The sequence below is a fragment of the Pezoporus flaviventris genome, unplaced genomic scaffold (genome assembly GCF_033815535.1).
Source record: "Pezoporus flaviventris isolate CSIRO_AGI_PZ_B2104156 unplaced genomic scaffold, CSIRO_AGI_Pfla_v1 ptg000023l, whole genome shotgun sequence".
Taxonomy (NCBI): Eukaryota; Metazoa; Chordata; class Aves; order Psittaciformes; family Psittacidae; genus Pezoporus; species Pezoporus flaviventris.
Window position 1 is genome coordinate 4,972,095 of NW_026892571.1, and position 16,722 is coordinate 4,988,816.

Genomic DNA, 16,722 nt, shown 5'->3' on the forward strand with positions numbered 1-16,722 from the left:
GCAGAAATACCAACAACTTCAGTGAACTACGTGACTTGCAGCACTGTAGCAAGTAAAATTGGCTGAAGAAATGTTAATGGCATGAGGCGAAGTCTTCTTTATGCTTTTGAGCATGCGTGAGGTGAAACTTACCTCAGAGATACCTGGTTTAGACAGTAGAATTTATTGAAGAACGTTGCTGTGTTGTGCAGTTTATCTTCAAATCTTTTGATGAAAACTACTTCAGCGTAGAGTAAAACAGATCTGAGGGCTGCTGTGTGCGGACTGGGGTGGTACAATTTGGAGAACAGATGCCGTGTGTGGTAGAGAGGAAGTAAAACAAGGGTTTCTGTTTACCAAAGACAAGGGCAAAGTAATTGAACAAAGCTGAAAGCCAAGTCTTATATAGCCTGCGGGCTGAGTTAGGTACTTCATGTAGTCTGTCTTAATTGCTTGTGAAAGTAGCTTGTGCTCAGCATTGACATTATATAGAACTTAAGACTGCAGCTGGGAAGCGTGACGTTGTGCCGTTTAAAATTCCTTTCAGAGCAGGGTGTTTTATTAGTATATGATGCATCTGTAATAATCCCTCAAACAAATGTGCTGCTGGATTGGATGAAGCCCTGTCTGCATGATTCAGAGCAAAACATCCACCACATGCTAATTAAAAATGTGGAAGAGGTAAATGCTCGGTCTTGCACGTAGGAGTTGGTGGCATTTCTCTCATTGCAGGTTGGTCGATACCTGTGTAAAACTGCAAAGTGTTGACTTCTTACTGCAGAAATTCCTATCCTCCTCCTCAACTGTGTACCGTTGCCTCTGATAGGCAAGTGGAAGTAATCGCACTGAGATGGAAAGAATGTGTTCCCTCTGTTATCTCTTTTAACACATTGTGAAATTAGTGGAGCATGCTGAATTTTTTAAAGTCACTGCTATGTTATGATTGTAGACAGTGTAGTTGGGGAAATGAGATTAGAAATTCAGTGAAATGGAGTGGAAAAAGCAATTGATAAATTATGGTGGAAATGTGGGATGGTGTGTAAAAATCCATACTGTAACCCCCTCAACGATTAAGCTGAAGAATGACTAATAGTTGGGAATCTACACAGTGAAATAGGTTTGATACAACTACAGGAAGAGTGGGGATGTGCTGGTTTACAGTAGTGATAGAGGAAATGTCACATCATGTATATGTATGATATACCCACAGCTATACGGTACCCAGCCATCTCCTGCTCTGCTTTTCTCCAGTCTCCCTTTGAAGAAGGAAATGAATCAGGCATTAAATCTTTTAATTGCACAGCACTTGCCGTGCATCATAAATCCTCTCCAAGTGCTAGAATGAGAGGTATTTATTGGCCAAGTGTAAAAATTCAGAGAGAAGACTGAGTGAGGAATACGCTGGTTGAAGCACAGGAATGTCTTGAGGCAGATTCCCTTTTAGTTTTAAATGCCTTCTGTTTTAGTGACTTCCTCTGGCTTTTGGGTTTTCTTTCAGATCTCTGGCAATAAAGAGGCTGTTTCCTGGATAGTTTGTACTCAAAGTTGAGTGGTTTGGAGCCATAGTTCAACTGGCTCTTTGGGCTTGTCCCCGAGGGCCTGTGAGTCTGCAGGTTACCATGTGTAGCAGCAGTTCCTATCTAAATAACAGTTTTCAGTAATCAAGTGAATTGTAGGATCTCTTGGCCCTTATTGGTGTGATGTCATTAAGAATGAGCAGCAATCGGCTCCTCCTGGCCAACTCCCCCCAGTTTCTATACTGGGCATGATGTGCTGTGGTATGGAATACCTCTTTGGCTAGTCTGGGTCAGGTTTCCTGGCTGTGCTTCCTCCTGGCTTCCCGTGCCCCTCCTCACTGGCAAAGCGTGAGATTGAAAAGGCCTTGATCAGGATAAGTGCTGCTGAGCAACAGCTAAACCATTGGTGTGTTATCAGCATTGTTCCCAGACTAAACCCAAGCCACAACACTGCTACTAGGGAGAAAATTAACTCTATCCCAGCCGAAACCAGGACTCTCAGGGATGAAGCCTGTAATTATGCCCCTAAAAGAAGGACAAGCTTTGCTTGCTCAGTAGTTTGTTATGGCACTTGTTTCCCCCTTTTTTAGGCTGGGGTGCATTTTATTTCCTCTTCCACTTAGCACATCTGTCTTGCCATTGTCAAGAGTAGTCCAGCTTGGTCAGGCTAAATTTTGTACGTCAGTGCCTATGTTGTGTCTTGATAGTAGTCAGTAGTGGATCCTACAGTAGGACAGTAACAAGGGAAGTCTGTAGTTTTACTTACCCAGAGTATAACCCAAGCTCTAGCAGTCTGTGCCTCAGGTACTTCCAGAGCTAGCATTGCTGACTGCACCTAATGGCTCTTGTTGCGCCAAACCATTCTATGATTTTAGATGTTTCCTCCACTTAACCTAGGAAGAGACCCTGAGCGGTTACACCTGCTCTTTTGTATACCACTGACATTGCTTCAGAGCCAAACCATGGAGAATCTTTCTTCTCCAGAAATGAAGTATCCTAGTTTTATTAGGTGCTTGCTGTAAACAAGATACTCATTGCCTCCTCAGCTTTGGTTGTTCCCTCATTATCAAACAGCATGGCAGGTGAGGATGGGATTTGTGCAGTGAGTTAGGACTCAATGCCTGTGCTTATCTGTGTTTCATGGAAGTTTGCATCATTGACTTCAGCCTAGTCTTGAGGACTGGGTGCTAGTTAGTATCTGCTATGGTAGCGGCTGTCTCCTTGTTTAGAATACAGTAAGAATCCAGCTTATGTGGTCCAAGAAGGTTCTGAAATAGGAATCTGTCGTGGTTTAAACCCAGTCAGACAGCTTGTTCACTCACTATCCCCCCCCCGCCTTTTTTGCCCTCCCCCTACTCCCAGAGGGACAGAGAGGAGAATCGAAAAGAATGCAACTCCCACAGGTTGAGATAAGAACAGTTTAGTAACTAAGGTATAACACAAATCACTACTGCTACCACCAATGATAATAATGATAAAGGAAATAAGGGAAGAGAATACAACACCTCACCACCAGCTGACTGATAACTCGCTCCCCCCAGCCTGACCAAGCACTGACTGATACCTCCTCCAACCCCACAGTCCCCAGCCCTTCTGGCTAACTCCCAGTTACATCCTGGCCATGACGTGCTGTGGTATGGAATACCTCTTTGGCTAGCTTGGGTCAGGTGTCCTGTCTGCTTCCTCCTGGCTTCCCCTCCTCCCTGGCAGAGCATGAGGCTCACAAAGTCCTTGGCCAAACCAAAGCATCACTGTTATCAGCTCTGTTCCCATGCCGAAAGTCAAAACACTACACTGCACCAGCTACCAAGAAGGAGAAAAATGACTGCTACTGCTGAACCCAGGACAGGAGCACACTGCATGTGGTGGCAGTGACTGGGACGTGGGTTTGAACAGTGTGCTTCTGATCCAAGACAAAATGCTGGTGTGGGTACATTCTGTGATCTCCTCCTGCCCCTTGTCTGGATCTTCAGATTCCCTGGGAAATCTGGGTACCAAATCTGCACCTGCCGTTCAGGATTCACACAGTGTCTTGGTACCTTCTGGTTTTGTTCTTGAGTCCTGTGTTAAGGATGCCTAACACTTGGTTTGCTCTCTGATAGCTGCTGAGCACTGAGGTAGTATCTTGAAACGGCTGTCATCAGGATTTAGCTTCTGAGTGGCAGGAGTCTGTATCCATGAAACTTACATGAGATGGTCCTTCTCTTGTGCACCACTTACTACTATGTCCACTGAACTTCATCTGCCATTTTATTACCCAGCCTCTTGGCTTATAAACCACATTCCTAAAAATGCCAGCTGTTCATCTGTTAATTGTAGCATCTGATTCTTTAGCTTCTTCCCCTCATCTTCCCCTTCACCCCGGGAGAGCTGGTTTTCATTATGGCTTTTGCTCACTTCTCATGGTTCCAACAGAAAACAGTTTTCCTTTTTAAACTTGCATTGCAGATCCCTCCTGGATTGAAATAGCAAACAGAAATGTCTGTATGCATTTGATTTTCATTACTTGGAATAAGCTTGATTCTTCCTGCTAGTGCTGAATGGCAGAGCAAGAGTAGGAAGGCCTAAAAAAAATCATAATTGATTCTGACTAGTGCTGTAGAAGCAGAGTAGTCCAAGGTCTTGGATCTGGAATGCAGTAAATTCACCACATCAGTCGTAGCTGTAACGTAACTAATGGATGGCAAGGTCCAGATCTGTTTCCACCAAGCATTCTTGGTGTGTGTTTGACTAACTAAATTCAAAAGAAAAAAATCAAAGCATATTTGAGTTTAGTTGGACATTGATACCAGACTTAGGCAGGGGAAGAGGGCAGAACAAAGCATCTGCTTGAATAATGTCCCAGATTAGTACCACAGTGACAAAGGAGTTAGTAAGAGAGCTAGGATCCTGAGTGCAGCACTGTTTCTGCTGTATTGTGTTACAGTCTGTGGTGTCCAACTCCATAGTTTTCTGTGGGTAGACATTGACCAGTTGCAGTTTGCTCCAGATAAAGTCTGAAGCATAGTACTTCTTTGGCATTGCTACCAGTTTACTCAGATGTTGTCTTTGCACTGGCAGCTGGTGCAGTACCTCTTCCAGCATAGAAAGGAGGTATGATTTCTGTCAATATCTCTGCTTGTCTGTCCTGAACTAGTCAACTCTGCCTCAAATTTATACATGCAGTTTTCACTGCAGTTAAACTACTTCAAGCGAATACATGGAAAAACAACAGTGGCCTGATAGACCTGAAATGTTTCTGCATTTATGGGAAGCTGTAGAATGGAGAGGTAAAAAAAAAATGGGTTTGCACACACAAAAATCCACAAACTTTAAGTCATGACAGCGTATGCGCTCTGTGCTGTAGCTCTCCATGGGTGTTATTAGCGCAGAACTTGGGCAGCTTGGCATGATTTTTAGCTGCTTTGTTAAGTATGGCAAAAGTAGGAGACAGTGGGTTTTGAGGTCAGGGTTCTGGAGTTGGGGTTTGCAGGTTAGGAAGGGCAGGCCATCCACTGGGAACTTAACCAGAAGTTTCCGCTCTTCTCTGACTGCTTTGAACTTACAGAAGACAACATTCATCCCACTGGCATGCAAGACTGGAAATAAAAACTTCTTAAGCTTTTGACAGCCCATTTTTTATTACTTGATGCAGGTGCCCTGAGGGATGGGGACAGTTGGGCTTTTCTCCATAAGCACTGTTCCAGAGCTACTCACAGCAGTGATTAGAGGTGTCCATGCACAGAGATGAGCAGAGAGTTCTCATTTTAAGTCTCTTCTGTCCTCCATCAATATCTAATGCATACAGCTGCCCTTTCATGCACACACCAGTAACTCAGATATGTACTAGCATAAACTTGGTCACAAATTCTAGTTTGGCTTGTGGGGAATGCGGATGCGGAGCCCCATTGTGTACCACATGCTCTTGTACAATAAAATCCCTTGTTACTACATTTGGAAACGATAAATCATGTTACATAAAGTAGCTTGACAGGTCCTATTTCAATGGGAATTTTAATGCTTTCATATTAACATTCTGACTGTGTCCTTGACTGTCTGGATTGCATTAGAGGTGCTTGGCAGCAAATGGAGAAAACCCACTGGGGGCTGGTTTCAGAGCAGGCGTTCCAGGCACACATTACTTCAACTGATTTCCTTTCTTTTTTCCAGTTTCTATTTGCTGTTTGGCCTTGAGTGGTTGAGTACCAGGGCTGGGTCTATTTAGGGGTGATGGTTGTATTTCTTGTAATGTTAGACTTTAATGCAAATTGCAGTAGTACAGCACAGTTGAAGATGAGGTGGTTGAACACCAGGCTACTGCACTACTCTGCCTAGTAGGAACTTTTATGTGCTGGGCAGTGCGGTTTCACTCTTGGGATAGCTGAAGTAGGTCTCAATACTTCTGGTATAAACTTTGTGGTCTCATAACTTGCTATATGCTTCATTTTGCCCTCTGTTTCTGTGTTCAGCGTGTTTATGCAAATGTACTGCTTCAGAGAAGTACCGTTTCCTCTATATTAATTTTGCACTTTATTGTTTTTCTTCCATAAGCTTCTTTGAGCATCTGTGATGCCTGAAAATGAGTGTCTAGGAAAGTGCCTAACTTATCTATTCAGTATCTTTTGGGAGAAACAATTCTGTTTTCAGAACTACCAGTGAAGGGTATTTCTACTCCTGACACACTTGTCTTTTACAGAATGGAGATGTCTTCCTTGTGAACATGTCTACTAATAATGTTGATCCACAGCTTTGTATTCTCATCAATGATCCCATCTTGGGTAGGAACGCATGTGAACCTTCACATGACTCTAGAACTTATTTACAACAAGTACCTATTTATTTGAAAGGGCTCTTGCATAGTCCTTGTAATGAAAGCAACCGTTTCTGTGGAAATATGTGGGAATTAATGGCAGACTGATCCCTATTTATGATAAAGATGCTGGTAAAAATTCCTCCTTGAGATAATCTACACTTTCTTTTTTAATTTTGTTTTTGTCAGTTTAAGATGCTTGAATGCTGATGTGACAGACGTGGTTTGAAAGCCTGGCTAGATTTTCCTGTCCTGGACTTTGCTGTTCAGTGAAGACAGCTATGCTGGGCACTAATTTCCATAGACATTATCAGTTTGACAAAGATGCTGCTTTTGAAAAACAAAATATTTCTGAAGTGATACGGTTTTAAAGTTTAATGCTTACAGGCTGACAGAATAAATAATTTATCTTGCATGGAGTGAAGCCTCCTGAAGATGATGGGAATTTCACACTGCATCAGCTGGGCATTTTTGAGCCACAAGAAAAGAGCTTCCACATTTCTTACCCAACAGCTTTCGGACTTAGCAGGGGGTATGTTTTCAGAAGACATGCTGAGAACTTTTATTTTTTAGGTAGTAATGCAAGGACCTATGGAAATAAACAGAAGCCAGCTCAAGCAAGGCTTTATCTGCCTTGTAAGCTTTGGAGAGTAAAGCTCTTCATCGCTCCTGATCATCCCAGCAGTTCCTCTGAGCTCATGCATATCTGGAGTTGCTGGTTTAGAGATCCCCAACAACTGCTGCCGTGAGTGTGCTCAGCCTCAGAGGGGAGAGAGGGCAGCAGATGGAGCCTTCAGTTGTGTGTCATGGCCTTAATGCCTACTTAAAGAAACCCAGCAAAGCCCAACAGTCACACCTGAAGTTCCAGCGCAAGCTTGTCAGTCTATTGAAATCTTAAATTACTGCTCTTCTCCACCCACTACCTTCAGCCTTTGCTGCTTGTTTGGTGCAAAATTGCTAGTAATCTATTCTATTGAATAGATTTGACAGTAGCTGGGGTTTAGTCTAAACTGTCTTGTACAGCAGCACTCAACCTTGCAGTCTTTCCACGATTTTCAGCATTTCTGTTATAGACTCTTAATATATGTAAAGGAAGGGAAGTTACTGACCTCACTTACAGTGCTTACTCCATTCGGGTGTGCAGCAGAATTGAAGTCTAATGCTGTCTCTAAACTTGAGAATTGAGTCTTGCAGATACGTTGTGTGGCAGTGAAGTCTTCCGTCCTGCTCAGTCCCTCCTTTCCTCCCCCACCACTTTAGGCTTGTATTGATGAAATACCTGTTTGTCCTTTCTTGTAGACATATGTCTGTCTCCAGTGTTAGCACATCTTAAATATCTTCTAATATTACAAATCCAGACTCTTCTTACTTCATCACTGAGATTGGTGGAAGGAAGATCCGATATGTGTGCACACTTGTTTGTGGTACAGCAGTTGGCATTTAGCAGCATTTTACTTTTGAGCTGTAAACCATTTTACATAAATATGTGCTAATGCTACGCATGGATCCTGCTTTACAACTCTGTTTTGTCACTTAATTTGAATTCTGTTGTTTTGTAGGAAAGTATTTGAACTCTTATCTGCCTACATAAGATGAAATCTATAGTCACCCCTAATGAAGCACCATTTGGTGGTACTTGAGGACTCTCTTAAAGCCAAAATTGAGGAGTATAGAGGGAACAGAGCACGCAAGTTTGCACAGTGACTACTGATCTGTGCATAAACAGTCTTTTAGCCTCCAGCAGGATCATGCTCTCAGTGTGCAGAAGTATTACACACACAACTGGGCTTTTGATTTCCTCTTGTTGGAGGAAAGGGAAGATGGAATTATTACAAAGTTGGAATGCTGCAGTTTTTGCATTATAACAAAATACTTCCAAGTCCTGGACTTCCCCGTTTTTATTAAACCTTGTCCTAATACAAACTCTGGATTAAGTTCCTATCTTTCTGCAAGATGGGATTCAGCAGATAATGAAATGAGAGAATGAGGACAGTCGCTGTCCATGTACGCACGTGTCCCTCTTACTGTCTGGTACCACTTGCATCCTCTTCAGTCCTCCAGTGATAGGCAAAACCGGTTGTGCTCTGTTATGTTGCTTTCCAACATCTCTTTACCTTTTTTATAGATCCTGATGCAAGCAGTAGAGGTCTTGATAGGCACCCAGCATTTCTAGTCTAGATATTTGTTTGATATTTGGACTGTGCTCTGTGCTTAACCTGTTTTATCCTGTATAAGAAAGCTGATGTTCTGTAATGCTCATAATATGTCCTGGAGCTTTAGACCTACTTTGTCCCAGAAAGTCAACTGAATCAATACAGAATAATTAACATTTGTGGCTTATCCAAGTAGTGGCAGCCCTCTTGAATGTAAATAGAGGCAGAAGAGTGACTTAATCCTCCTTGTGTCTGAGGAAAGGATGAGGGTCAAGCTGTATCTTGGAAAGCTGTTGAAATAGAGGAGAAAATGTTGGCTTCTTTCTGGTCTGCACAGAGACATGTCCCTTCAGAGGGAGGGACAGGAGTTAGAGGCAAAAGAGCAGAGACAACTTGTATATTGTCAGGGTTAAAATCTTCTGCTCAAAGCTGTTTGCAAACACTGACTTCAAGAGTTAGGAGACAGTATCCTCTTGCTGATGTTGGCACTCTGAGTGGTTTCTTTACAATAACAGCAACAAACCTATAGGCTTTCAGGCCAACAGCTTCTTCACAGAGGTGTGCTAAAAGATGCATTTTCTTCAGTGCCAACTATAAAAGGTTTTGCTTGGGCATCAGGCCAGAAGGGGAAAACCAGGGCATTTGCACAATTAGCAGTGGTCAATAGAAAAGCAAAGTCTCCTGGTTCTGGGCTCGCTTTCACAAATAATTGTGCCCTTCATAAATGGAGTGTAGTTTTCTTTAACGTCCCTGTGTTTCAGATTGAACGCAAATGTTGCGTGATGTGCAGCCACTCATGGATTATTGACTCATCCTGCCTGTATGTTAACCTCTGACTGTCAAGAGGAAAGAGTTTTGCCATTTGCTGGGTGCTGCCATATGTGGCCAGAAAAAAATTGCTTCTTAGCTTAGAATCTCTTCTGTACGCCTGGGGTGCTGTCATCTGTGGCTTAGTGAATATGATAACTTGAATTGACATTATCAGTTACTTTATGAAACCTGCAGAAAGAATTTGGGAAATGAAGCCTGGGAGCTCTTTGGGGAAAAAAACCAAAAAGGCTTTGAAAACTAAAGGTATTTGTGTGGAGCAAAAGAAACATGGGCGACGTGGGAGTGTACAGCAGAGTAACTGGTGAGAGATGAGGTACAGTTCTTGCTGACACAGACGTGTTAGTCTTGCAGGCTGATGGATGTAGCAGCTCTGCTGGGCTGAGGTGTTGAGGCAGTGGGTGCGTGCCTGTGGTGGGGCCACTGAGCCCCTTCTGCTTCTTGTGCCTGCACCAGATTTTCCTTCTAGCTTGCCTTTTATAGAATCATGGAATGGGTTATGTTGAAGGGACCTCAAAGCTCATCCAGTTCTAACCCCCTGCCACAGGCTGGGACACCTTCCACTAGAGCAACTCGCTCCAAGCCCCAGGGTCCAACCTGGCCTTGAACACTGCCAGGGATGGGGCAGCCACAGCTTCTCTGGGCACCCTGTGTCAGCACCTCAGCACCCTCACAGGGAAGAGCTTCTGCCTAATGTGTCCTCTTAATCTGTCTTCCCTTTTTCCAAAGGGTTCATATGTGCATCTTTTCCTCCTCACCAGTCAGCTTCATGGACTGTGAGGAAAAAGCTTGTGTAAGGTGGGTCTTTGCCTACCCTTCCATGTCATGCCTTTGAACCTCTCCTTTGAGGACTGTCTTAATTATTGAGTCATTTGAGGGGGAGAAGGTGACATGAAAGCTCTGATGTCAAGTACAAAATAGGACTGCAGCTATATCATTTGATACAGTTCCCCTTAAATGCCAAATTGTGAATTTCCTTAGAGGCAGAATGAGTTTTTGGGCATGTTTCCAGAAGTCAAAAGAATCCCAATTCTGGAGGTCACTGGGCTGACTAAAGCCAAAGAAATAAGAAGTTAATGCAGAAATAACTGAAGTGTTTAAAGAAGAAAAAAGTTGAAAGCCCTTCTGCCTTGTCCCTGGGCAGTTGACCCCTTGGAGCTAATGGCCTACAACATGGTTGTGTTTCTTCCTGTGGGATCTTTGAATTGAGGAAGGCTTCGTTAACTTAAAAATCTATGTTCTTGCATTGTGAGAGTTGGTTTGAAGCAGGCTTGTCTCTCCTGTAGCTGCAGGTGAGAGTGGTGCCTAGGCTTGCTGGGGCATTGTGGTCTGCTCATCCCCACTTCTGTGGTCGTACGTGACTGCTGCTGTCTATGGAGATGCTGTGGGACTCCACTGTGGGGGACTGTGACCAAAATGAACGAGGAGATCTATGAGGAATACGCGTGTAGAGGAAAAAGGTAGTGATTAAGCACCAAAAAAAGGGTAGTGATTAAGCAGAGGGCTTACTCACAGAGAATGTAAGAGTGGCTGTTGGTGGCAGGTGCTGAAATCTCCAAACTGCCTCTAAATCTTTATCCTCGATCACTTTGTAGTGCTGGGGAAACATCCCCACTCCTCACACACGCACCCGACACTAAAATCCTGGGTACTCTCAGCTGGTGTTTAGGAAACGGTTTTGAAAGAGCAGGGCTGTATCAAGTACACAGGGAACTTGTGTCCCTGGGAGTGCTCCTGGTGTCAGTTCCAGTACACTGATCGTTTTATGCATTTTGTGAAGTTGCTCTATGACTTTGGTTATATTACCACTTCTGGAGTACTGCCTGTGTAAAGGGAAGGGTGGTTTTGGAACTAGACTGCAGTCAAGTGTATATTCAGTGAAAGCTTATTTCTTGGCATAAAACTGAATTTAACCAGCTAGGTTTTTCAGATCGCTGTCAGCTTAGGTACATTCCATTTCCTTGTTTTCTGTGCCAGATTGTACAGTTCTGTACATTAATTGTTTGTTTTGAATAGCTGCTGCTTTATCATCTAAGGCTAGTTCATCTCTCTAATGATTTCTTTACAAGTTGATGCCAGTACAATAAAAATGTGAAATACCTTTGCATCCTATAGTTCTCTGCTTTTATTTACTTTCCTTTTCTAACTCTTACCATAGGTGATGCTGCTATCCTGCTCCACCTCAGATGCGCTGACTGCTCCTAAATGGTTTATTTCCTTTGGCATCCCTTTGCTTTTGAAGAAGGGCAGCCACTTTGTATGTGTCAGGCTGGTGCTGGAATTCCAGATACTTTAAAGCATCCTCATTATCTGCAAGGGTGGCTGGAGATGAGTTAACTTAGTAAATAAAGGCTTGATAATGTCTCTGTAAAAGGATGATGTTGTGCATGCCACGTTTCTTGTGCCTTTTTAATCCTGCACAGTTCATCAGTGAGGTACTTTAGGTAAATGGAGGTGATGTGAGTAAGGTTGCTTCCTTTCTCTAACTGCAGCCAGTGGTGTCAACCTTGCAAGGATGTTCTTGTTTCAAGCAATTTTGTCCTCCTTGGAGGCAAGTGAAGTTACTGAGATGTGTGTGTGGGATGGAGATGAGATACTTAGGCTTTTTGGTGCTGGTAAGGCTAGAGGTGTTCAGTAGCTGAGCCCTTGACATTCAGCTCTTGAGGCTGTTTCCAGTTTTTAATGCCTTTTGCTTCCTGTCAAGGCAGCTTGTACCTAGTTTTTGTGTTACTGTTTTGCTGGTTAAGACAGCTGAATCCCTTCGTACAGGAAATACTTTAAATCTGTCACAAACTAAAGCTATTTATATGTCTAATAATGAGTAAAAGATACATTAATTCTAGCTTTGAATGTCTTATGACTTGTATCGGTAGGATTGTTTTATTATCTGTTCCTCTGAGCTGTCTTGCCAGGAGTTAGGTGGCTTTATTCCCAGATTTATAATGCATTCTCTTCCTCTTGGAAAGGGCATATGCTGTCTTGGCTCACTCTTTTTAATTTGAGTTTTGCAGGGGTCTGTGTTGTTCCAATTTTAGTTGTTCTATTTCTAAAGCCTTTCACATGCATGTAAAATATAATAAAACCTAAAATATTTCAAGGCTCTTAGAATGACTGCAGGTGTAAATATAAGCCTGCTTCTCACATTCCTGCATACATCTGTGAGTTCATGGAATTTGCAAAGGAAAAACTTGAGATATTCTTTCCATAAGGTTACTAATAAACATCAGAATAAAGAATCCACTTTAGCAGATCACTCAATGTCCTCAGCAGCTCCCTGGTGACTCCTGCAGAAGCATTTTGTCCCTCTGATTTGGTATTCTGAGACATTTCCCCATCTATCCTGCTGTTCCCATCTACCCAAGTGAGATGAATTGACCTGTAGCCAGGCTTAACTAGTCACCATTCATCAAAATCCCTTGTGAGGAAACCGCTGTAAGTATTGACAAAATATTGTGCTGCTCTTCTTGAGCTCCTTGGGTGTCATTCACGAGCAGCCTGGGTCAGGCCTCACCTGGTTGCATAGTGATGGTGGGTGGCCCAGCACCACTTTCACCTGCATGCTGCCTGAAGAAATGCTGTAGGTTTAAACACGAGCTTTTATCAGCAATTCAGATACATCTCTAGGATCTGCATAGACCCACAAGGTGAGACTGTGGAGGCTCTTTGTTGCAGCATGGTGCTGTCTCATGGAATTCCAGATTGGTTTGTGTTGGAAGGGACCTTAAAGCTCATCCAGTTCCAACCCCTGCCACAGGCAGGGACACCTCCCACTAGAGCAGCTTGCTCTGAGCCCCTGTGTCCAGCCTGGCCTTGAACACTGCCAGGGATGGGGCAGCCACAGCTCTGGGCACCCTGTGTCAGCGCCTCAGCACCCTCCCAGGGAAGAGCTTCTGCCTAAGAGCTCATCTCAGTCTCCCCTCTGGCAGGTTAAAGCCATTCCCCTTGGCCTGTCCCTACAGGCCCTTGTCCAAAGCCCCTCTCCAGGTTTCCTGTACCCCCTTTAGGCACTGGAGCTGCTCTGAGGTCTCCCCTTCAGGAGCCTTCTCCAGGCTGACCCAGCCCAGCTCTCTCAGCCTGGCTCCAGAGCAGAGCTGCTCCAGCCCTCGCTGCATCTCCATGGCCTCCGGACTCTCTCCAGCAGCTCTGCATCCCTCTTGTGCTGCTGCCCCAGAGCTGGATCAGGACTGCAGGGGGGGCCTCCCCAGAGCAGAGCATAGACAAGGACAATGAACTTCTAGAACAAGCAACCACACCAGCACATTCACCTCCTTGTGAAAAATAGAGCCTAAAGACTCTGCCTGCTATCTGTTGATTAGGCATGAACTGCCATCTCATGGGAGTCTCTCAGGAGGAAAAGTGCTGCCTGAAGGCTGGCAGACTTAACCAAGTGCAAGTTAGAGCCCTTTGACCTGGCTCTCAGAGCTCAACATGAAAACATGTTCAAGATAACAAGAAACATAGACCTCTTGCATCTTACAAATGGTTTCATGTATGCTTGCTTTGTTAATGCTGGGACCAGGTCTGGATTATAGAGTCCTAACTTTGCTCCAGCATCATGATTTAATGGAAACTAGGAAAAGTCAGTTCAGTGAAAGCTCAGTTTTAGCCTATGTTTGACAATTTTGGTTTTCTTTTGAGCTCTGAAGGCAAAGGTGTATTGTTGCAGGATGGTTTTCTTGGCACCCTGATGGTTTCCTACCATTAGTTATCTGTATGAACAGATATTTTTGCTTCAGTGGTGGAAATGTGTTGCAGAGGTGTAGAACCTGTATGCTTTATATTCTAAAACCTATGCTGTTAGCTTCTTTAGATACAAGAATGAGCCTTAAGAGAACACTGGTAGCTCTGTTATTTGCTAGTGGTACAAAAGTAGTACAAAATGTGTGAGAATCTGTTATTTTCCAGACCAGACAGACATCTTTCATCCTGTCCTTCCTCCTTCCCACCACAGGTGAAAATAACAGGACAAAAATGCTTTGTGCTCTTCCAATACCACTGATTTCTTGAATGAAAAAGATACCTTGTAGCACTAGATAGTGACTTTAAAAATTTAATTTTACTCTTTTTTAAAAGAGGGCTTACTGTTCCCTGGGGAGATACTTGAATGAAATTGGGAGTTACCCCTCCACAAGGGATGTGGGAATGGATGCATGGGTATACAGGTTAGTAACTGGGTTCTGGTGTGGCTAGGGATGAAATTCATCACTTCATATGGTTGAGGTTTGATTGGCCTTAAGACATGAACTGCTGACAAACCAACCCCAGCACCTGCTAACCAGACCAAGCATTTTCCAGTGCTCCCAGCATTGCTCTTGAGTGGGAATTATGGAGCAAGCAGCAGGAATTCAGAATGGATTTTAGCTTGGAGCAGTCCTGAAGATTTTGGTCAGCTGCCAGTAAAGTTAAAAGATGTTATGAAATTTGGAAGAAGACTAACTTGTGTGTGTTCTCCTGATTTTCCTTTTTTGTTAGGGAACAGACTCTGCCAGAGTGAAGCTGCAAATTACAGCTCTCATCTGAGGAAGTTAAAGCTTTTGGAGGGTTTTTTAATATACATATTAAAGAAGAGACTGAAAATATGTTACTAATTTGAAATATCTATTTCAAAGGCAGTGGAATTCTTTTGATAACGTACTGGTAAAATAGGCCTTTCCTGATCAGAACATTAAAAAGAAAAGAACCAAACCACTTGTCAAAATAGAAACTGGGCTGTGTCAGAACTTCTCTTTTCTGCTTAGAATGGGTGTGGGTTTTTTCCCTGGCTCAGATCACCAGAATCTGTTCATGTTCTTTATCACAGCTTTCACCTTGTGTCTGAGCAATCTGCTTCAGGTATGTGGACTTGTCATTGAGTCCTAATCCTGTCAGCGCTTTAAAACTTTGTGCTTGCATAAGCAAATGTAGAAAACAGTACATACTAATCATAAAAAGGTAGTATTTCTAGTATATTTTACCCATTTAAATGGGTTTATGGCAACTGAGCAATAGCTGGTGGTTTAGACACCAGGAAGTACCTGAAGTGTGAGACAGATAATGGTAATGGAGGAAAGACCTCAGAGCAAGGCAATTCTAAAGTAGCAGGCACATAATTTTAACCTACCTGGATTAGGGGGAGATGATACTGGCAGAGTTGATGTACTTCTGTTATAGATAACATTAGGTAACATTAAATGATAGAGAAGTCTGGTACTAAGATAGTATCTGTATCTCTGAGACTGCCTCTGTGCAGAGAATCCCATCTGCAGAGGCCCAAACCCTTCTTGAATCTGAATTCTTAGAAGTTTTTCTGCCTTCCAGAGGTCAAGTTCCCCATTAGTGGGTGGATTTTCTTCAGTTCACTTTTAATGTTTCAAATACTACTTTCAGTTAGTACCCAGAGTTACTGGTTGAATATTTCACATTGTTTCAGGTGGATTTACTCTGTCACATATTAATATATATATTTATTCATTACGTATGTGTGCACACCATCCCTAGCAGTGTTCAAGGCCAGGTTGGACAGGGCTTGGAGCAAGCTGCTCTAGTGGAAGGTGTCCCTGCCCATGGCAGGGGGTTGAAACTGGATGACCTTTTAAGGTCCCTTCCAACACAAACCAGTCTGGGGTTCTGTGATAATTCGTGTTCTAGAGGAATGGGGTGGTTGTGTTGTGTTGTTGTTAATGTAACCCCATCTTTCTGAGGTGATTTACTTGTATTTTCATGGTTCCCAGTGAGTATCTGAGGGTCAGGGAGTACAAACTAACTTTTGATCCTGACTGTTGCATGGCAGGTTGCAGTTAGAGGAGTTGCAGTGAACCCAACGTGCTGCAGTGTAGCTGTGTTTGCATAAATAGTTGAAGCTGTTTTTTAAAGCTGATGATAACTCTCTAATTTGCCTGATGAAGATTACTGTTTTTGAATAAATGGACAGTAAAAGTAGGTGTCAGAAAGTTCCTGTCTTGATGATGCAGCTTTACTGTGGCATATTCAAATGATGGAGTGCCCACTAAGAAGAAGAAAGCAGTCTGCAGTCTAGTAGCATCAGCTCATTTGAATGTCATATAAAACCTTTTCATGTGTCTCTGGACACTCTCATTGGCATGCTTTGTCAAGTTAATTGTTGTCCATGGACAGTTCTAGATATGACGGGGTAATAACCCTGAAATTTATCTGTGTGGTGCACTGGAGTCGCTCTCCACTTTGTCAGTTCTTTGCCTGCCATGTTTTACAGGGTGCTGTCAGGCAGCTGTTAGTCATGGGAAGGTCCTGGAGTGGTCTTGGGCTCGTTAGAGGAGGGTGCTTGGCACTTGCATCTGCCAGTTCTGCCTGTAATATTACTGCTTGCTTCTGTGCAAGTGCTTTTTGCACAAGAGCTCCCTGTGTGTCAGGTGATGGATGCTGTCGCGATCCCTGTTGGTAAAGGTGCATCTCTGCAGTGTGGGAACAAGAGCTTTGAATTCATTCCCTAAACACTTCT

At 43.3% G+C, this 16,722-nt stretch overlaps 1 protein-coding gene across 1 annotated transcript in view; it reads left to right on the forward strand.

Moving 5' to 3' along the window:
• CTNNA1 (catenin alpha 1) overlaps positions 1 to 16,722 on the forward strand; it is a 252,171-nt gene that overhangs the window by 162,170 nt on the left and 73,279 nt on the right. The gene's annotated exons all lie outside the window — the stretch shown is intronic.